Below are 26518 nucleotides of genomic sequence, written 5' to 3' on the forward strand. Positions count from 1 at the left end.
ATTGCTTTGTGTAATTCATATTAAAAAAATGTAATATTTTGTAAATTTAATAATTTCCTGTAATTTTACTTGGTATTAACTGGATTTCGAAAATTACGTTGTTAATTCATGTATTATTTCATAAGTCAATCTTGTAGTTTATTGTAGTATAATGTATTTTTACATCCATTTTTTACCGTGTAGAATTAACACTAGACCTAGAATCATTTGGGTTCAGCCGCACGTCTCTAAAGACGGCTAAACCCGAATGACTAGTTCTAAGTATAGTGTCAGTTCTTGTTTTACACTAGAACTATCACTAAAAGTAACACTATACCTAGAACTAGAATTGCACGTCTCTAAAGACGGATACGTTCATAACAACAGCGTTAATAGGGAGTTGGATAACCTTATACAGTATGTTTACTCAACGGACCTTGATTCAGTGCTTTTGGTAACTCGTGATAAGATTGCGGATTTTAAATCGAGGTCACAAAACAAGGTGCCACTAACATCAAACGAATTGACGTCAATGTCATTTCTGGTTATTCTGTAGTTATGTTTCGTCGACCGGTACCTTCGTCGATCGGATATAATAATAATACAATGCGATCAAGAAAGCCGGTCCGCTAAAAACTACTTTCCCAAGCGCTTGATGCCAATACTTACTGCCCTCGTCACAGCAGTCACACCCTCCTTCCACTTATTTTAATAGTGGTGGGGAAATGGGAGGAAACTTTTAGTTTAGTAAACATAACCTTAAAAACTGACACGCACAAAATTAAAAATGTTACTCTCGTTAAACAAAATTTGAAATAAATTCTCTCTGGAGTTAGATTGGATGATGTAAATTTAAATTATGATGAAAATAATTAAAAAGGATTAATTAATAAAAAGAAAACCCTTTAAACTATTCTTTTGTAATTAATTTATTTCATAAATCAAAAAAAGATCTTTTATTTTATTATAAAAATAAAGGTTTAGAAGTTTTATTTATTATAAAACGAATTCAAAATGTTGACCATTCTTTTCTAAACATAAAGTGATTCGTCTTTTCATATTATCGAAGACCTGTACAAGTTGCTCTGCAGTTATTTGTTGAACATTGTGTCGTATTGCATCTTCCAATTCTCCTATGGTCTGTAAACGGTTTTTGTAGACAGAATTTTTGAAATGACCGAATGAAAAGAAATTTAGTGGGGTTAGATCGGGTGAGTGAGGTGGCCAACATCCTCTACCGATTACTCAATCATCATAAAATTCATGAAGGAATCTTTTGTTTGTTCATGCAGTTGCATTGTCATGTTGAAAAAATCCTTCTTCCAATTCATCATCATGTAATTATTCAATGAATTCTTGTAACAAACCACTTTGACATCTTTCCTAATGTCATGACATAAGGTAATTCACTACATTTTCCAGGCATGTCTCCCTAAATTCCTCTACACAAAGACTTGTTGAATATTTTCATACCCCATTTTGATCTTTTACTACATTTCGAAGATAAGATTGGAGAAGAAACTTTGAAACTTGTGTTCTTCTAAGGTGAACGGCATGATTTAACCTAAAAATAAATCAACGAAATTTATACCAAACCGATTTAAAATAAAATAATTATTTACTTTAGAGAAAAATCACAATCGAATTTTTGTCTTAATAAAGACAGATAATATTAAATAAAACCGCAATAAATTCATAATGAAATATTGAAAACACCAAACGCCAAAACCAAGAACACGACTCTGAGCTCAGCTGATCGAAACCATTGAAACTAAAAATCGATATCACCTCGTCGACCAATAAGAACGTTGAAAATTAAAAACAAGTAGAGATGGGAGGAGGCTGTGACGAGGGCAGTAAGTATTGGTATCAAGCGCTTGGGAAAGTAGTTTTTAGCGGACCGGCTTTTTTGATCTCTCGGTATAAATGTCTTTATTGCACATACCATTCAATACAACAAAAGAAAATATATATATATATATAATAATAACAAAAATTGTATCTATAGTGTAGATATATTCTAAACTAGAATGTTTAAACAACAAGAGATTAAAAAACTTAGTACCTAACACTACAACAAAAAGAGAAGAAAAAAAAATGGCATTGTGCAATAGGCGGGCTCCAGATAAAATCTAGGTATTTCGTAGAAAATACATGTCTTTACGTTCGAAGAAGTTATCCAATGAGAGATTCTTTTTAAAATACCTTAATCAAAAATGTACTTCACTTTGGAATTAACACTTTGTCGAAAATCCCTTCAACAGTTGCTTCGTTTTTGAATCTGGCAAATGCAAAAGCTTATAGCGGCCATTATATGAGGCTTAAACAACTTTACTGGCCAATAAAGGTTACGTAATATAAAGCCGACCTTACAATAATTAAACGACATAGTGGGTGGAGGAGCTCTGGCATAGCAGAAACTTATATCGAGGGTTCTATATGTAATAAGCTTGATATCGCAAGAAAATCCAAGGTTCAACTGGTACTAGTCGTTCCTTACTAGAGGAAACGTCCATTGTTTCTACAGCTTTTTCAAAAACTTCGACAGGCACTATGCGTTCTGGAAGCGATGACAATTACAAGCTGGTTAGTAATGGAAAGGAAGTAAAATATGACAAATCAAAGAATGAAATGTCTATTAATATAAATGTTAATGTTAATATAAATAATAAATAGGATGTGATTGATTTAAGATTGTATTTTTCATTATTCCACTAGTGGAATAATAGTATATTATTCAACAAGCGTATAATGGCGACTGTTACCCACGAAGATGAAGTTGCAACACGAGCGAGCGAAGCGAGCGAGTGTTGTAATCTGAGTGGGTAACATCCATTATACGCAAGTTAAGACTATACTTTATCTACAACTATTTAATTTTGAAAAAAAAAATCAAAAAAGGGAAAAAAAATAAACTTGATAGACATTTCAGACATAACCTCAATATAAGAAAGCTGTCATTTCTGTTAATATTTTATTTTTTGATTAGTAAGCCGTGTCAGAACTGTGGAATAATGGCTTCATTATTCAACACTTTGTCAGTCATGAGTCATGAGTAATGCGTGTCATTACCCGTCAAAAATCAAATGTATAATGAATAGATAATTCAATAGTTGTAGATAAAAAATATTAATTCTAAAGACAGGCTTTTCCTAGCTATTATTAACTGATATAACCCAAAAAATGCTTTTCTTTCATTATACTCACGTCAAAAACGTATAAAAATAAAGTTGACACAGCATCATACAAATAAAATAACCAATTATTATGACAAGACTAATACAAATTAAAAAGCAAATTCACAAATGAAGATTACAAAGAGTCGGCTAACGTTACGAAACCACTCTTATAAGTTAGAGGTTATGTATTAGAATGAAGTGAACCTGTAAGGCTGGGCGGCAAATTCAAACAATACATACAAAAACACAAATTGCAACTTAAATCGGTCATCATAATGCAAAATTAGGAAAAAAGGAGGAAACTCGGACGGTGTAACATGAAATAGTTAGTACCTTTTCGATCCTCGTCTATCTGGTGGTTTAGAAGGGGTGTAAGGTAAACGCAGTTTCAAGTAAGTAGTCTTTGAGCTAAATTCAATTGATCATTGTGATCACAGTGTAAATCGACCCTTAGACATTCTATTCCTGGATTGTTCTTTATAAATTTGCCGATCTCATACGCCTCAAGTATTTCTAGTAGATGATGAGTAGTAATGGTATTGACAATAAGTGGTTCCAACAAGATGGTGCTCCTCAACATTTTAGTCGCGCAGTCCGAAACGTTTTAAGCCGCACGTTTCCAAATTGTTGGATTCGTAGAAGAGTTGAAATTGAGTGATCACCAGGATCTCCTGATCTAACACCACTCGATTTTTTCTTTTGTCGGTTTCTGAAAAGTAGAGTGTATGCAACAAAACCAGAATGATTTGGAAAATCGCATACTTGAAGAAACCCCCAATATCACTAGAGATAGGCTCCTGATGTTAAAAATTCCATTAATCAGCGTTTGGGTCATTGCGAGATCGAAGAAGGTCGATAATTTGAACATTTGTTATAAAGATCGTAATAAACGTGCAAAAAAATATGAAAACATTTTACTTTCCCATTTGGTAGTCAACCCCTCATAATTCTTGAAAGAATTAAGATATCGGGTTTTGGTTTTTGGGTTTGTGTAGCTATTTTCATTATCTTTAAAATAAGGTAAAACTCGACAGGGGTTGCTATTTAAAAATGTAGGGATGGTTATCCCCTAAAAAAACTCCGTATTGCATGGAAGTTCTAAACTATCTAAAAATGTAGTTTTTATGACACTTTAGTGATCCCCAAATTTTCAAATTTTTTTCTTTACTCGTTTAAAACTTATAGCTCCGTCCCGGGAGTTTTGGGAAGCACTGTAGATTAAGTGTATATAAAAATCTCATTTAAATAAATTAAATTAATTTATTTTAATTTAAAATATTTTATTGAAACACAAAAGACGTTGGTTTGCAATTTATATAACAATAATACCTATTTTAATAATTAATTAATTTAAGTCCCTATTATAATAATAATAATAATTTATTATGTTAATAACCCATAGGGCATACATTCGTCACAATCTAAATATAAATACAACATAAAAAACATATACATATAAGAATTACTTGATTAATACATCACTCTTTTCGATTTACAGGCGCATGTAAACCCCTGTATATTTCACATATCACTAGAAATTTAACATAGAATATGTACAGGTGTACGAAACGGTTCTTTAAAAAGTTTAATGTTTTAAAAAATGTTATACATTCAGATCTTTCAGTCTAAAATTGTTATAAATGGATAATCTAATTTTGATTATGATTTATCTGATCCCTCATAAAATAACATCTTGATTTTGATTGAAGGGCCGTTACAAAATATAGATATATAAAATCTCGTATACGAGAAAAACTTTTAATCTATTGGATACATTGCGAATTTTAACAAAATATCAAGAAAGCTAGTCGTTATTAATGTTCTTAACAACGTTATCAATCTGCATTTGTCAATTTAATAAGTAAAATCGTTGAAACTGGTTGAAATGTCCAAAGAAATATTTGTAAAAGTCTATGAAGACAATTTAGTTGAAAACGCAAATGAAAACAGGCTGTTAGTTACAGGCATTGAACGTCTCATGATAGGACAACTGATGTTGAACCGATCGATACTAAGAATTGGTCAAGAATTAGTTCAAGAAAGACAAGAACTTGGCCAACTAATAGCGAAACCTTACGATGCAATAAAAAAAACGGAATGCGAAATGTACAAAATTAGAAAGCTTAGAGAAGCTGAGGAACTACGAATGTTACTTTGTCAGCATTTAGATGAACATCAACATTCCCCAAATGGTGGCTAAAAATGCGTTTCATCAATGATTTGTTCCGTTCATCAATTTTTGTATAATGAGTATTAATTCTAAATAAATGTTATTGAAATTAAATAAAGTTTTCTTATTTATTGTAATGGGGAAATTAAGAATGAATAAAAATTATTAATATATATAAAATAATAAATAGAAGTGAACAAGTAAATTAGAAATACAAGTGAGTGAATGGATATACATCAGCATAATGTATCAAATAGATACTTATAATTACGAAAGATTCTATAACAAGATTTCTAGCAATAAACAGTTTAATAAAATGTTATTAGTTTTATTATAAAAAATAATTAAACTTGTACCAGCCAAGAAAATAAAAACTATTTATTACATTTATAATAAAATAACTTATAATCAAATTGACAAATAAAGATTGACATCATGAGAATGAAATTTCTTTTTTATTTGAAATATAACAACCAAACCTCTTTGATTTTCGTATAATTTATATTTAATATCCTTGACAACCTATAATAAAAAAGTACTTGTCAAAAGAAAAACCTAACTGTAATGGCTAAAGAAATCGCTAATATAGAGATAATACAAAATTTATGTGAACCTTCGGTATTGAACCCGACTAACTGCAAGATTCAAACGGAAGTAGATGGCCGAATTGTTTTAGCAGATAAAGTAGGACGAATTATGGCGGAGAAAATTCGATTGGAAGAAGCTTATGAAAAAGCTAAGCAAAACGTTAGAGAACAAATGCAACAAATCGCGAGACTTTGGACGGAAACTTTCCATGTAATGAAAGAAATGGCGCGGCAAATCGATAAAATTACTGATCGTTATCAACGATTTAGAATGTGGTGTTCCATGCATATTCAAATTTTAAGCTTGGAAAGAATGTTCGCCGAAGGAGGGTAAAAAGGAATTATCAACAATTTTACAAAGTCTTCCGTCATTAGCTCATCTGTATTGAATTTAAATAAAAAAATAATTTATATGATACCTTCATAATTTCTTATATGGTAGTATCGAGTAAATGTATGTTTTTACTTAAATTTGTTTTAATTCTAGATATACGATTCAGAATAATTAAAGAATACCTGTCCCTCTTAAAAATCGATGATTTTTTTTAATTGGTAGGAAATGACTCAAAAGATGTGTTAATGATAAAAAAAAGTGCGCGAAAACCTTACCGAAAAATCACTAAAGTTGCGATTTGACGTTTCTTTTTGGAAGTTCAAAGCAATGTTAAATATACATTTTCGTATTACATCCTAACGTGAAATTGTTTAATTTATAGCCACGCACTAAATAAAAAGTTATTTTCACTGAACTTGTTAAGATTACAACATATTTACGGATGAAAACCTTATTTCTTAGGCTATCAATGCATAACGACAGTTACCTGTCGTTAGATAGAATTGTTTCTACCAAATGTGTGTTAATAGACTTTATGTTAATATTATTGTGTATCAATTGATATGTCAAACGACTGAAATATCTTTATATTGTAAATATAAATGATAAATAAGTATAATAGCTTATTTAATAGTACCTTACTTAAGTTAAAATAGTTAATTAATTAAAAATTAATATTAAACAAGAAGTGTACATGGTTACAAAATAATAATAAAAAAGTAACCCGTGTGACGATGGCAACAAACTGTGCATTTAACCAAATGACAATTACAACTGACAACACAAGCAATGTTAACCATGTATTTTCGTATTAAATCCTAACCTCAAATTGTTTAATTTATACCCACGCACAAAATAAAAAGTTATTTTCACTAAACTTGTTGAGATTACAACATAATTATTCATAATGACACCTATGTGAAGTTAGCCCCCAATTAAATAGCATTTTACATGTATAGTATTTTGATTATAACATGAGAACCAGTGAACCGATTTCGATAAACGATGTCTCATCGAAAGCTTTATCCTTGGCCAATACGAAAGTGTAAATGCTCGATTTGAAAACTCTTTCGAATTTCGCTAAAACGCCAAAATAATGCGAAGATACACGAAAATAACACAAAATTGACCTTCTTTAAGTGGTGATAACTCGTAAACAATGTACCTGATGATCAAGATCTATACGTCACTCGATTCGTAATAGTGTCTTCTATCGAAATCACAAAATGCTCGATTTCAATTCTCTCCCGCTAACTTTATACAACCCTCGGAATGACACCGTCTTCGACTCGTTGTTTATGCACGTGTGAACGCTTGTGCTAAAAAATTAATTTAAACTAAATCGACTATAATTAGAGAACAGTTTGACGGATTTTAATGTTTTATATCTCAATCGAAAGTTTGTGCCTGGCTGAATGTTGTTGTCGAAATGCCCGATTCGAAATATTTAAGGATTTTGATTAAAACACAACAAACGAATTAATTAAATACATTGATGTGTTTAATCTCCGTAACTAATGGACCAATTTTAGTCATCAAAATCTCGGTCGAAAGTATGATCTGCAATGAATGCGAAGGTGGAAATGCCCGATTTCAAAATTTACTAATTATGTGCGTACAGCCATTGAAATGACCCCGCGACAGATTTCGAGTCGGGCATTTCCACTTTGTATTGGCCAAAGATTAAGCTTTCGAATGAGATTTTGTTTATCGAAATCTGTTGACTGGTTTTCTTGTTATAAGGAAAATATTATACATGTAAAATCATATCTAATTGGGGGCTAGAAAAATTTGGGGCTAACCTCGCATAGGTCATAATGATTAAGTGCCTGTCGTTAAATAGACTGTGTGTCTATTAACTATGTACAAGAGCGTCGCCAGATAGGAGTAAAGATAGATTCGAAAAAAAAATTGAATAGAATATAAGATACAAATAGATTCTAAAAATCTATTTGAAATGTTTATAATCTGTTATCGCATTTAAATAGAGAGCATGAGAGTTAAATAAGTTTAGAATTGAGATTCTAACACTTTTTAAATTTGACATAATATTAATTAAATTTTTTAAATTTGTTATTAAAAGACTTCAAACCACTTAAATATTATTATTAGGATACTTATTAATTAGTTTAACGTTATTTTGGAACTTAATAACACATATTATTGATGAAAATCCCTTTCGTAGTTACAAAGTTTTAACATCAAAAGTTTATAACGTAGGGTGAAATATTCGTCAAATCCTATGGTCAAATCTGAAAGAGAAGAATAATAAACCTTATTATGGAGAAATTCAAAGATTAAGGTAGAAATGCAATTGATGGGTACTTGTGGGTGTGCAATGGGCACGTTTCCACTCGGAAACAAAAAAGATGGAAGGTTGAAAAGGCAACTTTTTTACATATTTTAAGTTACAAATCCATCGAATCCACCTGGCGTCATGCGAAGAGTAGTATGTCAACATCTGGCCGTACTAAAAGTCATCTCCCAGGGAATCTTGCCAGATTCAACAAGCAGCGTTGCCAGAGCAACGGGACCTGGAGGAAATCGCAAATGAGTATCCATCCGACAACGAACCGTCTATATATATTCGTCTACTCAGATACACTTGCCTAGCGTCTGGGAGCTCACATCGTTATAGGTATTTTTAATGTTACACGTGAATTAGCAATGTAAGGCCAATGTTTACACAAATATTTGCCTACTTGCGTACTTGCCAATTACACCAGTCGTGTGGGACCACCTTAAGAACAGAATAAACAATAGTCATCAATTTATTGTAAAAACAGAACGTGTGAATTTGGTAATTTTTTGACCAAAAACGTCCTTGTGTAAGTCTATAACTTCATGATATACTTCTATAGTTTTCCTCATATCAAATAAGAAAATTGTTTAGAGGTAGGCAATTAAACGTTTCTGTATATAGAGATGTATATTAAAGGTGATTTAACCATGATACTAATAGATATTGACCGACAAAAACCCGGATTAAGATATTTGAAGGAGCGTTCTTTCTGATTGTGAACACAGTTTTTTAAAATTCGGTTTGATAACAATCGCACAAGGGCTTGAAGTTTGGTAATATTAAGCTATTTTACGTACAGAGAGCGGTGTTCTTCATCTTTTTGTAGCATTAATTTAATTTGATTTTAAAACGCCATCTATTAGTTTGTAAATTAATTATTATCCGGCATGCTTTGCGTCCGTGTACGTGACAGTCAGTATTATTATGTTGTTTTATGATAGTAGTTGTAAGTTTTGTATTAGGCGTGGAATAAATCAATATTCGAAGAAATAATCTTTAAATGCACACTTAACCCTAATAAGAAGCTCCCCAAGTCTTACAATATCAGGTGTGAGGTTAAAGGTGTGCAAAAGATTAAATTTGGAAGAAACGGTATAAACCTAACCTCAAAAAAGAAAATCCGTTATGGCGGAAGCGGGAGAAGGTACGAGTTCTTACCCGCTCAGAAATTTTGAAGATTACGAAGAAAGAGTAATTATGGACTCGAATAACAGGTTGGAGAAAGAAGATTCAAATTTGGCTGGTGATAAAGTCGATATGGTCGCACGAGAATTGGAATTAGTTAAGAGAGAAAGAGATCTGATGCGGAAGGAGATTGAGCTTATGAAGAGGAAAAATGAATTACGCCAAGCACCTTCCCCTTCACCTAAACCGCAAACAAACATTCGGTTAATTGGTGATTTATTAAGCGAGTTCGATGGCATAGACAACAACTTTGACCGATGGCAAAAACAATTCCTTTTACTATGCAATACATATGAATTGGATGATGGCTCTGCTAGGATTTTGATGGGATCACGTATGAAGGGTAAAGCACAAGCCTGGTTTCAATCAAAACCTGAATTTCTAATAAAGGATGTCGGAGGAATTCTAAGAGAAATGAAAATAATGTTTGACTGCCGACCGAATCGAATGAAATTGCGGAAATTATTCGAATCCAGGAGGTGGCAATCGTCCGAAACCTTTTATAATTATTATCACGACAAAATAATAAAAGCAAATCAGGCCCAGGTACCAGAAGAGGAGATGTTGGATTATCTCATCGACGGAATTTCAGACCAGAGTTTACGAAATCAAGCTCGAATGCAAAGTTATGGATGTTTGGAAGATTTGGTGCAAGGATTCAAGAACATTACCATGGGACCACGTACCACTTCTAAACCAGTTGTGAAAGAAGTACCAAAAAGCACCGGAAAGGAAAACAACAGAGGGGACCAAGGGAGGATTCCCAGATGTTTCAATTGTGGCAGAATGGGTCATCTTGCGAATGAGTGTCAACAAGCAAAACGAGAGAGGGGCTCTTGTTACCAATGCGGCGTTTTTGGACATTTAGTTAAGAATTGTCCGGCTAGGAACGTGTCGACTGTTGACAATTATGGATCTGAAGATGAGTTTCAACGTAACTTGATCTACTAGATAAGTAACCGATCCATAACATTATATACTTTGTTGGATACGGGAAGTCCAATTAGTTTCATTAAAGAAAAATTTGTAAAGAATTTCGAGAAATACACAACTGATTCAAATAAATTTTGTGGCATTAACCAATCAAAGTTAATTATTAAGGGGTCAGTAACGGTTGATTTGACTTTAGATAATTGTACAAGAGAGATACTTTTGCTTGTAATGCCGGATAGTACGATGTCGTCTTGTGTTGTATTAGGTAGAGATGTTTTAAAATTGTTTAATTTACTTTTGAGAAATGAAAAAATATACGAAACTGAAACCGAAGCCATCCAGGCGATAATGAATATTGATGTTACGTATGATGACTCTAATAGTTTTAGTGAAGTAGATGGTGTTAAATTAAATAACCCATTACCTGAGCAAACCAAATTAGATTTTAAGGCGTTATTTATAAGAGAATACCTGCAACCGGAAAGACCTGAGAAACCTAACGTAAACGGCGAATTGAAGTTAATAGTTAAAGATTCTAATCCTTTTCATTATCAGCCGAGACGCTTATCTTTTTGTGAAAAGAGTAAAGTAAGACAGATCTTAGATGATTTATTACGCGATAATATTCAACCAAGCAATTCTGAGTATGCTTCACCAATTGTATTAGTTAGAAAGAAAAATGGAGAAATCCGTATGTGCATTGATTATCGTCAATTAAATAAGATACTCAGTAGAGATAATCATCCATTACCGCTTATCGAGGACCAAATATTAGCACGCATAATAAAAAGCATTTTTCCCGGCTAGACTTAAAAGATGGATTTTTCCACATAGATATGCATCCCGATTCTGTCAAGTACACTGCGTTTGTTACTCCTCTGGGTCATTTTGAATATCTGAAGATACCTTTTGGTTTAAAAGTAGGTCCTTCTGCTTTTCAGAGATTTGTTTATGACGTTTTTAAACCATTAATCGAGAACGGAGATGTGTCCATATATTTGGACGATATACTAATAACCAGCGAAACATTGGAATATCATTTTAAATTGTTACGGCAAGTTTTTAGGTTACTAGTAAAAAATAGAATGACTCTGAGATTAGATAAATGTGAGTTTATGGCTTCCCAGATTGAATTTCTAGGATACTTAATAAATGAAAGAGGTATTACACCTACCGAAAATGGTATAAAGGCAGTAGAAAACTTTCCTGTACCACGCAATGTCCGGGAATTACAAAGCTTTCTTGGGCTTAGCTCATACTTTCGAAAATTCATTGAGAAATTTTCAATTATTGCTAAACCATTGTATGACCTTACAAAAGCTAATGCCAAATTTCATTTTGGAGAAGAACAGTTGAGTTCGTTCGAAATTATTAAAGCTAAATTAGTATCGGCTCCAGTGCTATCTATTTACAATGGAAAAGATCCAACTGAACTACATTGTGACGCTAGTTCTGTGGGGTTCGGTGCGATTTTGATGCAACGGAAAGCTGACAAAAAGTTGCATCCAATTTTCTACTTTTCTAAGCGTACCACTGAATGCGAAAGTAGATATCACAGTTTTGAATTGGAGACGTTGTCTATCATAAACGCTCTTCGTCGGTTTAGAGTTTATGTTCATGGAATAAAGTTTAAAATAGTAACCGACTGCAACTCTTTGAAAATGACTTTAGACAAAAAGGAAATGAATTCGAGAATCGCCCGATGGGCATTAGAATTGCAATGTTATGATTACGAAATAGAGCATCGTGCGGGGAAAAATATGCCACACGTTGACGCCCTAAGTAGAATCACCAATGTAGATGTCATAAATGATAATTCGATAGAATTTAATCTGGCCATATGTCAGAACGAAGATGATAATTTAAAAGAAATATGCTTGAAGTTGGAAAATGAAAACAGCACAGATTATGAAATGAGAAACGGATTGTTATATAGAAAAAAAGGGGATAAATTATATTTTTACGTACCTGAAGCGATGGAAGCTAATATTATGTACAAATATCATGACGAGATGGGACATTTGGGTACCGAAAAGACTTTGAAAAACTTACAGCGGATCTATTGGTTCCCAAGAATGAAACATAAAGTTGAATGTCATATTAAAAATTGTTTCAAATGCATATCTTATTCCCCTAAGACCGGCAAAAAGGAAGATGTGTTGCATAGTATTCCAAAAGGGAACCTTCCTTTTCAAACCATACATATCGATCATCTAGGCCCTATAGATAGACACTGTAAAGCCAAGCAGCATGTCCTTGTAGTGGTAGATGCCTTTACAAAGTATATTAAACTTTACTCAACAAAAACAACCGCTAGTACCGAAGTAATCCAAAATCTAAGACAATATTTTCAAAATTATAGTGTCCCGCGTGTGCTGATATCTGACAGAGGTACGAGTTTCACTTCCCAAGAATTTCGAGCGTTTCTGTCTGATAACGATGTTAGACATGTGTTGATAGCTACTGGATCGCCACAGGCTAATGGCCAAGTTGAGCGTATAAACCGCATAATAACTCCCATGATTGCTAAGTTAGCTAGTAATGATATGTCAGGAAAATGGTATCAAACCCTACCTGAAATAGAATTTAGTATTAACAATAGTGTTAATAAAACCACCGGAGAAACACCTAGTAAATTGTTGTTTGGACTCTCACAGAGAGGTGTGGTTCAAGACACAGTGGCTAACTATCTTCAAGATTTTGTTACGACCTACCAAGATTTGAATAGTTTGCGATCTGAGGCCGAAAGAAAGACTACCGAGTCACAACATAAGAATGAGAAATATGTTAACAAAAAACGTAAAACCCCTCACAATTATGAAACGGGTGATCTGGTTATGATCCGTAATTTTAAACTTGATGTTGGGGAATCTAAAAAATTACTCCCAAAATTCAAGGGGCCTTATCGAGTCAGTAAGATACTTCGAAACAATCGATTTGTAATAGTGGATATTGATGGATTTCAAAATTCGAATAGACCATATGAGGGTGTATGGGAGGGAAATAATCTGCGTCCGTGGGTAAATAAATAAAAAAAAAAAAATTTGTGTAGTTCGAGGACGAACTATTGTCAGGATGGCCGAGTTGTAGCATTAATTTAATTTGATTTTAAAACGCCATCTATTAGTTTGTAAATTAATTATTACCCGGCATGCTTTGCGTCCGTGTACGTGACAGTCAGTATTATTATGTTGTTTTATGATAGTAGTTGTAAGTTTTGTATTAGGCGTGGAATAAATCAATATTCGAAGAAATAATCTTTAAATGCACACTTAACCCTAATAAGAAGCTCCCCAAGTCTTACATTTTATTGATCTTAATATCAACATATCGGCAAACGGGGCAAACGATTTCATAGAGAAAGAATCAAGCTTTCAAATGGTGCATTTAGTTTTCCGCTATCTCTAATAATAAGAAAGATATCAGCTAATAAAATAGATAGGAAATTACGGGTAAAAGTTTGTTGTTGGAAGGTTTGTTGCTATCGTCACACGGGTTATTTATTTATTTTTATTTTGTAACCATGTATACATGTCTTTTTTAATAACTATTTTAATTTAAGTAAACTATTGCTAAATAAGCTACTATGCTTATTTATCATTTATATTTACAACATAAAGATATTTCAGTCGTTTGACAGATCAATTGATACACAATCTATTAACACAAAGTCTATTAACACACATTTGGTAGAAACAATTCTATCTAACAACAGGTAATTGTCGTTATGCATTGATAGCCTAAGAAATAAGGTTTTCATTCGAAAATATGTTGTAATCTCAATAAGTTTAGTGAAAGTAACTTTTTATTTTGTGCGTGGGTATAAATTAAACAATTTCAGGTTAGGATTTAATACGAAAATGCATATTTAACATTGCTTTGAACTTCCAAAAAGAAACGTCAAATCGCAACTTTAAAGTGATTTTTCGGTAAGTACTACACTTTTCCGCACTTTTCTTTATCATTAACGCATCTTTTGAGCCATTTTCTACCGATTAAAAAAAAACATCGATTTTTAAGAGGGACAGGTAATCTTAATATGTGCCTACGATTCGTATTCCTTAAGCAAATATTTACTCATTTTCAAAAAATCATAATAAATTGGAATTTCAATAAATTAATATTAAATTATCAACATTTATTATACAAATTATAAGTTATCCTCTGAAAGAAACGGGTTTTCAAAATATCTTTTAGTTGCATATTTTTCGCGATACAACTATTTCTAATCTTGAACTATAACTAAATTCCAATTTCGATGTCCGCATAGGCTATCTCCGAAACTTAAAGAGATAGAAAAAAAGTAGCTTACATGTCGTTTTTCGAGAAAATGCTAATGCCGAAAACTCCGAACAGCTATCGTCTTTTGTTTTCGCCCTATTGACAAAAACTGCAAATTTTGCGAAAACGACAATCGCGAATATCTCACTTATTATCAAAGATGGAGTATTATAAATAAAACATTATATGGGCAACTTTTTACGAAGAAGTCAGTGGCGTTGGTAGAATTTTTTTCCCATCTTTTATTTTCGAGATTTTAGACGTAACTTTATTTTTTTTAATGGAAACCATAGTTGGCTATGACCTAATTTGTTCAATAATTTGTTTAATTTGTTCTTCTAATAACAAATATATATAGTTTATGGGGTATATTTCTTATAGTAATTGAATAATTAACAAAAATTAATTTTGTTCTATCTAATACCAATGTATGTACATATTTAAAAGTTAATGTTGCTATGGTGGCATATATCAAGATTAGGAGTCTCTCTTAAAAATCGATGATTTTTTTTTTTAATCGATAGGAAATGAGTCAAAAGAGGCGTTAATGATAAAAAAAAGTGCGGAAACTGTAGTACTTACCGAAAAATCACTTTAAAGTTGCGATTTGACGTTTCTTTTTGGAAGTTCAAAGTAATGTTAAAATTGCATTTTCGTATTAAATCCTAACCTGAAATTGTTTAATTTATACCCACGCACAAAATAAAAAGTTATTTTCACAAAACTTATTGAGATTACAACATATTTTCGGATGAAAACTTTATTTCTTAGGCTATCAATGCATAACGACAACTACCTGTCGTTAGATAGAATTGTTTCTACCAAATGTGTGTTAATAGACTTTGTGTTAATAGATTGTGTATCAATTGATCTGTCAAACGACTGAAATATCTTTATATTGTAAATATAAATGATAAATAAGTATAATAGCTTATTTAATAGTACCTTACTTAAGTTAAAATAGTTAATTAAAAATTAATATTAAAAAAGACGTGTACATGGTTACAAAATAACAATAAAAAAGTAACCCGTGTGACGATGGCAACAAACTGTGTATTTAACCAAATGACAATTACAACTAACAACACAAGCAATGTTAACTATAACATGTATTTTCGTATTAAATCCTAACCTCAAATTGTTTAATTTATACCCACGCACAAAATAAAAAGTTATTTTCACTTAACTTGAGATTACAACATAACTATTCATAATGACACCTATGTGAAGTTAGCCCCCAATTAGATAGGATTTTACATGTATAGTATTTTGATTATAACATGAGAACCAGTGAACTGATTTCGATAAACAATGTCTCATTCGAAAGCTTAATCTTTGGTCAATACGACAGTGGAAATGCCCGATTCGAAATCTCTTTCGAATTTCGTTAAAACGCCCAAATAATGCGAACATACACGAAAATTACACAAAATTGACCTTCTTTATGGTGATAACTCGTAAACGATGTACCCGTTAATCAAGATCTATACGTCACTCGATTCGTCAAAGTGTCTTCTATCGAAATTACAAGATGCCCGATTTCAATTCTCTCCCGTTAACTTTATACAGCCCTCGGAATGACACCGTCTTCGGCTCGTTTATGCACGTGTGAACTCTCAAAAGTATAGTCCCCAATATAAAAAAAATTAATTTAAACTAAATCGAGTATAATTAAAGAACAGTTTGACGGATTTTAATGTTTTATATCTCAATCGAAAGTTTATGTCTGGCTGAATGCTGTTGTCGAAATGCCCGATTCGAAATATTTAAGGATTTTGATTAAAACACAACAAACGAATTAATTAAACACATCAATTATCTCCGTAACTAATTGACCAATTTTAGTCATCAAAATCTGGGTCGAAAGTATGATCTGCAATGAATGCGAATTTGGAAATGCCCGATTTCAAAATTTACTAATTATGTACCTACAAACATTGAAATGACCCCGCGAGAGATTTCGAGTCGGGCATTTCCACTTTCGCATTGGCCAAAGATTAAGCTTTCGAATGAGATTTTGATTATAGAAATCGATTGACTGGTTTTCTTGTTATAATCAAAATACTATACATGTAAAATCCTATCTAATTGGGGGCTAGAAAAATTTGGAGCTAATCTCGCATAGGTCATAATGACTAAGTGCCTGTCGTTACATAGACTGTGTGTCTATTAACTATGTACAAGAGCGTCGCCAGATAGGAGCAAAGATAGATTCGAAAAAAGAAATTGAATAGAATATAAGATACAAATAGATTCTAAAAATCTATTTGAAATGTTTATAATCTGTTATCGCATTTAAATAGAGAGCATGAGAGTTAAATAAAAATTTCTTATTAAAAGACTTCAAACCACTTAAATATTATAATTAGGATAATTATTAGTTAGTTTAACGTTATTTTGGAACTTAATAACACATATTATTGATGAAAATCCCTTTCGTAGTTACAAAGTTTTAGCATCAAAAGGTCATAACGTAGGGTGAAATATTCGTCAAATCCTTTGGTCAAATCTGAAAGAGAAGAATAATAAACCTTATTTTGGAGAAATTCAAAAGATTAAGGTAGAAATGCAATTGATGGGTACTTGTGGGTGTGTAATGGGCACGTTTCCACTCGGAAAAGAAAAAAGAAGGAAGGTGCGGTAAGGTTGTATCGTTTCGAAAAGGCAACTTTTTTACATATTTTAAGTTACAAATCCATCGAATCCACCTGGCGTCATGCGAAGAGTAGTATGTCAACATCTGGCCGTACTAAAAGTCATCTCCCAGGGAATCTTGCCAGATATATTTTCCACAAATCGTGCACAGCGAAGAAGCTTGATAAGGCGGCGGAATTTTATCGAATAGTTGCGATTATGTAAGTACGACCCTATGAAGCCAGCTGAGCAACGGGACCTGGAGGAAATCGCAAATGAGTATCCATCCGATAACGAACCGTCTATATATATTCGTCTACTCGGATACACTTGCGTAGCGTCTGGGAGCTCACATTGTTATAGGTATTTTTTATGTTACACGTGAATTAACAATGTAAGGCCAATGTTTACACCAGTCGTGTGGGACCACCTTAAGAACAGAATAAACAATAGTCATCAATTGTAAAAACAGATTGATTTCCCATAAATAGTTATTCTTATTTTTATAGCTGGTGTTTATATTTGACCCACACCCTTCTCGATATCTAATCCGACATTTGGGAAATTTTCGCTAGCTTAAACGTAAATTAACCTAACTCAAAATCTAATTTCTACACAAAATTCTTATTTGGGCGATATTACATCGATAAAAGCAAGATTGACGATTTTTAAGCAACATAATTTATATTATGTTCAGTCTTTATGTGGTGCTTAGAAATATTGGAATTTTCTTTAGTTTTATGTTTACGAATTCTAGTTTTCAGCCTCCTCCACATTTGTCCGATAGCAACAAACTTTCCAGCAACAAACTTGTATCTGTAATTTTTTATCTACTTTCTTAGCTGATATCTTTCTTATTATTAGAGATAATTCGAGATAATAATTAGAGATTCTTTCTCTATCTAAAACCGGTCTTTGTCTGTCGATAAGTTAATACTAAGATCAATCTGTACTTAGACTACAAAGCGGTGGCTCTGTAATTATTAAATTACCAAACTTCAAGCCTTTGTGCAATTGTTATCAAACCGAATTTTAAAAAACTATTATCACACTCGGAAAGAGCACTCTTTAAATTATCTTAACCCGGGTTTTCGTTGAAATGTCTATCGGCGTCATGCTTAAATAGCCCTTAATATACATCCCTACACGCAAAAACGCTTAATTACTATTCCTTTAAACAAATTTCTTATTTAATAGGGGGAAAACTATAGAAGTATAGATCTATCTTATCTACAATTTTCTGGTCTTTCTAATGGTGTAATTACAATTCAACATATTTAGAAAACCCACCACTACTGATAGTATTATTCAAAAGAACTCTTTTACATGTGATCAACACAAATTAGCAGCCTTTAGGTTCTTCTTTAATCGTTTGTGTAACCCGTTTGAAAGCGGAACACCCTCGTAAAATTTGTATTTATTATCCGATTTCGATAATTTTTTTTTTAATTGTAGAGCGTAAAAAACTGTATCTTGGGACAAAGAGTGATATTTTTCTTTAAAAAAACAAGGTCTACTATTTCACTTTTTAGGTGCTAAAAATGAAGAAATCATATTAGGACATTTTTTACAAAAAATCTGAGTACACCACTGCATTAAGCGCCTTTTGAAATGGGCATATACCAAATCTCATCAAAAATGGTTACAAATCAACACCGTTACAGATAATTGAAAAATATAATTTTTTATAAATTAATCTCATCTAATCTAGTAGACCATGACAAAAATGTAATAATATACAGAGAATAATACAAAACTATTTAACAATATTTAACAGAAATTCAAAAAATTGAAGAAAAAAACAACATTCAAGGTATTAATAAAAAATAAAAACTAGTTAAATGTCTGTTGCTTCCACCAATCCACCGTTAACTTCGATACATTTATTGTACCTTCTTCGTGCATTCATTGTTACATTCCTCAGTTGCTCTGGGGTAATGTCTGCATATGCCTGAACTATTCTAGCACGCAGTTCATCTAGCGACTGTGTCCTTGACCTGTAAAGTTTCTGTTTAAGGATTCCCCAAAGAAAAAAGTCGAGTGGTGTCAAATCAGGACATCTTGGCGGCCATTCAATAAGATGACTATTTCTTCCTATCCATCGATTTTCAAAATTTTCATTTAACCAACGCTTTACCACTATTGCGTTATGCACGGGAGACCCATCTAATTGAAATTTTATATTCGCACATATCAGAGGTGGTAAATTGTTTAGCGCATTCGAAAACTCATTTCTTAAGAAATACAAAAATTTTGTTGAATTTAAATTGCCCTCAAAGAAAAATGGACCAATAATTCTGTTGTCAAGTATTCCGCACCACACATTTATTTTATGCGAATACTGTCGCCTTGCGTTGATGATCCACTCTGGATTTTCTGTGCACCAATACCTTGAATTTTGCGATGACACCACGCCATTTGTTGTAAACGTGGCCTCATCGCTAAACAAAATTTCCCTTAAAAAGGTTCTGTTTTCCAAGTATTCACCTTGAGCCCATAAACAGAATTCTAGTCTTCTCTCTTCGTCTCTTGGTTCAAGAGTGTGTAGAAATTTTGGTTATAGGGTTTAATTTTATTTTTTGTAAGGCACCTTCTAATACATTCTCTTGGAATATTTAAATCTATGGCAGCCGTTCTCAAACTCGAATGAGGGTTATTATGAAAATATTCCACTATTTGATTATTATTTCTAATTTCCCGGCGTGGATTTTGAACTTTTAGAATTTGTTTTGATACACTGCCTGTATCGTTGAATACCTTATTTACCCGGTGAACGGTGCTAGCACTAACCGGAGGCATATCTGGATGCCTGTTATTAAATTCTATAGCCGCTTTTCTTTTCGAAAGAATATTATCGCCAACAAGGCGTACAATTTCAACTTTGTGTCTAACACTTAGTCGTTCCATAATTACACCACTAAATTGCACACTTTTTATAAAATTTTTATAAGCACAAAACTGACAGAAGTAATGCTTTAAATCACTTTCATAGAATTCAATTCTTTTTTTTTTATTTCCATGGTTTACTAGATAACTATTTTTTTATTTCCATGGTTACAAATGTAAATAGTTTTTGTATTATTGGCTGTATTTTATTTCCTTTTTTGTCATGGTTTACTCCATCTGATCAAATAAATTCATAAAATATTGTATTTTTCAATTATCTGTAACGGTGTTAATTTGTAACCATTTTTGATGAAATTTGGTATATGCCCATTTCAAAAGGTGCTTAATGCAGTGGTGTACTCAGATTTTTTGTAAAAAAATTCCTAATATGATTTCTTCATTTTTAGCACCTAAAAAGTGAAATAGTAGGCCTTGTTTTTTTTAAGAAAAATATCACTCTTTGCCCCAAGATACAGTTTTTTACGCTCTACAATTAAAAAAAATAATTATCGAAATCGGATAATAAATACAAATTTTACGAGGGTGTTCCGCTTTCAAACGGGTCAACTGTATAATGTCCCCCTAAACTACATTAATCTTGTTTCAGAAGTTAAAAAAAAAATAATTAAAATTGGTTTCAAATGACTTTTCCCTGGCTGACATCCAAAACATTTTTTACAAATTACATATTTCACAACTAAATAAAATTATATACCCTCGCCACAAATTGAAAACCAGATTTGTTGTGTTCCCTCGATCACTAACCTCCTTTCACGTAATCTTAAGAAATTTGGCATCACCCAGCTTTTGTCTCCCGAAATAAAATTCATAGTCGTTTAATTAATAACAAACACGTATTTAAGAGCGAGGAACTTATTGTTAGTGGTGTTTACAGAATTGATTGTCCGGACTGCGATAGAACCTACGTCGGCCAAACAGGACGTAATATCAACACCAGATTTAAAGAACATATTTCCAAAAATACCTCTGCAGTCCATAAACATATCAGTAAATATAACCATAACATTAAGTTCGTTAATTGTAAACTATTAAAAAACATTAATAAGTCCAAAGAGATGGATCTCTATGAAGAATTATACATTAACATTCTTAACAAAGAAGAGAAACTCATCAATGACACTCTAGATCACAATGTCTTTAGACACTTTACTATGTTTATTTAATTCCACGCGTTTATATTTAAACAGTTTAAAGTATTTTAAATATTGCAACTTCATTGAGATCCCTTTCTTATCTTATCTCCCGATCATGCGCTAAACTGTACTCGTACGCCATGCGGTTCTTCACATTCGGTCCTCGATGGATATTCTTACGCACCAGATGGACTCTCAATAATTTTTTAGTTTTTTAGTTTTTCAACAATTTCAGAATTTTGTATTAGTAAGTTAACTTTTTCGAAGCTTCCATCATAAATCCTTATAATCTTATCTCTTCAGCTTTAATTTTGGAACGTTCAAACTTTTTTGGCTTTTCTTTAACGATGAAAATCATGTTTTAAAGTTAATTCTTAAATTCTTTTGTTATATCTTGCCCATCAGGCTTTTAACTTTGAGTTGAAATTTTTGGAATTTAAACTTTAGAGGTTGTTCAATGTGTCGTATTTTCTACACGTTTCCTCGTGGTTCGTGTGAGATGTTAATTGAATTTTACTCTCTGACTAATATCTCGTAATTTGACGGTAACTATTACTATCCTATTATCTAGTTAATTTTAATAATAACAAATAATTTGTACATTTCAGTCGTGCCAGAAGAAGGGAGAAGTTACTCCCGAAACTAGTAGCACTGATCTTAAATATTTTTTAATAAATATATTTTCATCGTTTTTTCAAAATTTTTCTTTCAATATATTAGGGCAGCACATTGAGCCTTTGGTCGACAATTTGCCATTAAATATATCTCAAATGATATATTTTCAATATGACGGAGCACCAGCACATAATGCCAGAGTTGTTAGTGAATTTTTAAATACTACTACAAACTTTGGCAATAACTTTTAAATACATACAATAGTTTTAAATAGAATAAAATGAGTTTTTTTTGTTAATTATTCAATAACTATAAGAAATATACCCCACAAACTATATATATTTGTTATCAGAAGAAAATAACAAATTATTTTAGGTCATAGCCAACTATGGTTTCCATTTAAAAAAATAAAGCTACGTCTAAAATATCGAAAATAAAAGATGGGAAAAAAATTCTACCTACGCCACTGAATTCTTCGTAAAAAGTTGCCCATATAGTGTTTTATTTATAATACTCCACCTTTGATAATAAGTGAGATATTCGCGATTGTTGTTTTCGCAAAATTTCCAGTTTTTGCCGATAGGGCGAAAACAAAAGACGATAGCATTAACATTTTCTCGAAAAACGAGATCATGATATGTAAGCTACTTTTTTTCTATCTTTTTTAGTTTCGGAGATAGCCTATGGGGACATCGAAATTGGGACAGCCTGTACCTAGAACTGGAAACGGCTTCGCGTTAAGCCGTGCGTCTTTTGAAACAGTGTTTTACGTTTCGAATACCATGTTGCCTTCTTCAAATACAACTTTGAACTTGTTTCTGAAGGTCTACTGTTGGTTCTAGTGATAGTTCTAGTTTAAGTTGAATTAGCACCGTTCGTGAAAGCCTCCGTACTTATACTTTTAATCTTTTTAAAAAAATCATAAATTGTTAATTCAATAATTCATTGTATGATTATCACCATTTGTTATACAAATTTTTGCTCTCCAATAAAGAAAACCGATTTTTAAAATATCATTTAGTTCTGAGATATACATTTTTAAATATAATGCATTTTGTTTGAGTCACAAGTATGTATTTCCACTAAATTTTCAAAGCATCGTAATAAATCGGAATTTCAATACATGATTGTGGAATTATTAGCATATCTAATTCTAATTATAGGCTTTCCTAGAGAAGAAACGATTTCTCATAATACCTTTTAGTTCTTGAGATATTAATTTTTAAACATAAGACATTTTCTCATTTTTGGAATATACGATAATTCAACTATTGAATACAAGTCAATGTGTTGGCTTCAGTTGCGATAAATCCTTCAACATCTTACAGCGTAATTGGACAAGACGTCTGACCCAAATACCGCTGCTCCCGAATATTAAAGAAAAATAAGTATAAACCATACAAAGCGCGGGTAATTCATCATTTACGTGCCGGAGATGCCAATCTAAGATTAGAATTTTGTCGATGATATTTAGAAAATTTAAATAATCTGCTGTTTGTTCAAAATGTCATCTGGACCGATGAAGTTCCGTTAATAGTGCGTGCATTTTTTCTAACAATGAACGTATTTCTCTGAATGTTCTCAAGGAAGATTCGGGTTCAATGTATGGTGTGCTCTTTTAAATAATAGAATTTTGGCATATACTATCTATCATGAAAACTTAAACTCAGGTAGATACAGATAGATATGTTTTCAACGTGACGAAGCATCAGCGCATAATGCCAGAGTTATTAGTGAATTTTTAAATACAATCTTTAGCAATTATTGGAAACATTGTTTTCCATCATGGTATGGTTATCACCATAACAGCATTAACTTTTAAATACATACAATAGTTTTAGATAGAATAAAAACAATTTTGGCTAACTATTCAATAACTATAAGAAATATACCCAACAAACTATACAGGGTGTCTCAGCGAGACCGGTCATTAGACGCTTCTGGGGTTCTGGCCAACATAAAAATTTGAGAATTCAGATTTAAGTATTATCAATTGCGTTCTCTTCGACTAAAATATTTTCAGATTTCTAACACTTCCGGTTATACCGGAAGTCGCCACCTACTTTATTTTTTTAAATGGATTCCGTGTATATTTTTACAAGTTTGGATTTGTCTGTTTTCAGGGCTTACGAATAACTTTACTTTTTGTAATTTGATTCAGCCCTTCTCGAGTTATTCGAATTTTTCTAGAAAAATCTGCTCCAGCAGACATTTGTTCAAAAAATCAGAGAACACTCGATTTTTGGGATATCAATTTAGGATTCAGAACATGCTTAAGCAACATGATGGAGTATGTTTTGGTGCCGAGAACGGCTGTCTAGATCGTTTGGTCACTTTACTATGGCACGTTAACTTTTCGAAATTTTGAAATACCATAACTTTATTTTCTTAAACAGCACACCCCATATTTTATTACTTATTGTTAGTCGTCTTCGGCGATATGTCCTATACCTAATATTAATGGTTTGGTAAATAATTACTATTGGTGCAAAAAGTCAACGCCCCTTACTTTAGAGATCGATATCTTCGTAACCGATCGATGGAAAAATTGTGGTAAAGTTTATTGTAATCATTGAACATTTCTGCGTATCACAATTTCTGAGTTAAGTGAAAAAGTACCCGATTTTTGAGAGTGCCAGCAACTTTGTCTACTTTTTTCTCCAAAACTATTTAATGAACGCCTTTATCTAAATAAAGAAATACGGCACGACGTCCTATCTGGGACGCACCATCTGTTTCGATTGGACGGAACCCCCGTCACCCCGCACAGCTTACTTCTGTTTCTCTTTAATTTGTAATTCCATTAAATCGCTCTTAAAAAATTAAGGAGCTCTAATTTTGAAAACTGATAACTTTTGAAACTGATAACGGAATCCGACAACCGACATTATTTGACATATTTTGGTCAAATTCGCGAGGAAATCCACCCAGCCATTTTCGACATAACGGTGTCTTACTAAACCGCGATTTTCCTCGAAACAGTATGGAATATCGAAAAAATAAAATATGCCACTCATTAAGAACACATCAGGCTACTACCTGTTCAAAATTTAAATTTTTTCGTACGATAGTTTTTGAGAAAAAAAATCGCTAAGTTGACAAAGTTGCCGGTACCGTAAAAAATCGGGTACTTTTTCATTTAACTCGCGATAAAAAGAAAACCGTGGATCCGAAAATTTTCAAATTAACATATGTTACGTAGAAATGTTAAATGATTACAACAAACTTTGTCGCAATTTTTTTTATAATCGGAAAATATCGATCTCTAAAGTGAGGAGCCTTGACTTTTTGCACAGATAGTAGGGTTTTTTGAAAAATGTACACATTATCGATATGACGATATTAACCTAGTGTGCCATGGAAAACAAATGATTAATGGCTTATTGAAAAACATTGTTTGATGCTTGTGAGTCTAAAACCAGTTGAAATGGATATTAATACAGTAAAGAATGTTTATACAAATGAAGAAGTCCTTAATTTATTTTTTATGTGCGGAAAGTGCGACAAAGTTCTTAGTAGAACTTGCAAAATGTTTCATGAAAAGTATCTACATTTACTTTCAATGACAACAGGTAAATTTAGAAGAATAGAAGCATTTTTTTCGCATTTTGGACGAATTAATCTGTCCAAAACATTGTTAAATTGACCAAAAAATGTAGTAGATAATGCAGCGGAAGAGGTGAATACCTTGGCTTATTCTGAGCCCAGTCCCAACGGCTCAATTCGAGCTGCCAAAGAAGATCTAGGAATCATACTACGAACTTTGTCACGCTTTTGATGTATGAAAAATAACATAAGAATTTCTTGATTTGTGTAATAGTATATTAAAAAACATGTTTCGTAAGACACGTTTGAAATGCACGAATTCAAGTTGAAAAACGAGTGGCGAAGCCACGAGTTTTTTAATGAATGAGTGCTTTAAGTCTTATGAACCGTGTTTTTTATGCTATTTTTTGTAATTCGCGTCTTTATCTTTTTTTTTTCTCAAAAATAAAATAAATTTTGACAATGTAGGGAAATAGGTATATATATAAATAGAAATTTCAATTAACAATTAGAAACTGTCAAAACACAAAATGTTTCATGTACACCTCCCAAAATAAGAGAAATTACTCAGAGTTCAATGTCCTCATCATTGTGGACCTTGTATTCGATGCTAAGAACGTGTTTAAACATCCATGGACAACCATTGTCACATTGACAACTAGAAAAATTAATGACCCAATGTCACCAAGTTGAACTGGTTTCATAAAATGTTACTAAAATCTCATTACAACAT

General features: G+C 32.3%; 1 long non-coding RNA gene across 1 annotated transcript; it reads right to left on the minus strand.

Moving 5' to 3' along the window:
- Window positions 1-890: 890 nt before the first annotated feature.
- Window positions 891-1897, minus strand: LOC139431524 (uncharacterized). The gene is made up of 2 exons (XR_011641617.1): window positions 1602-1897; window positions 891-1543 (listed from the first exon to the last, which is right to left on the minus strand). It is a non-coding gene; the product is annotated as an uncharacterized lncRNA (long non-coding RNA).
- Window positions 1898-26518: the final 24621 nt, after the last annotated feature.

Source organism: Onthophagus taurus, chromosome 1 (assembly GCF_036711975.1).
Source record: "Onthophagus taurus isolate NC chromosome 1, IU_Otau_3.0, whole genome shotgun sequence".
NCBI lineage: Eukaryota > Metazoa > Arthropoda > Insecta > Coleoptera > Scarabaeidae > Onthophagus > Onthophagus taurus.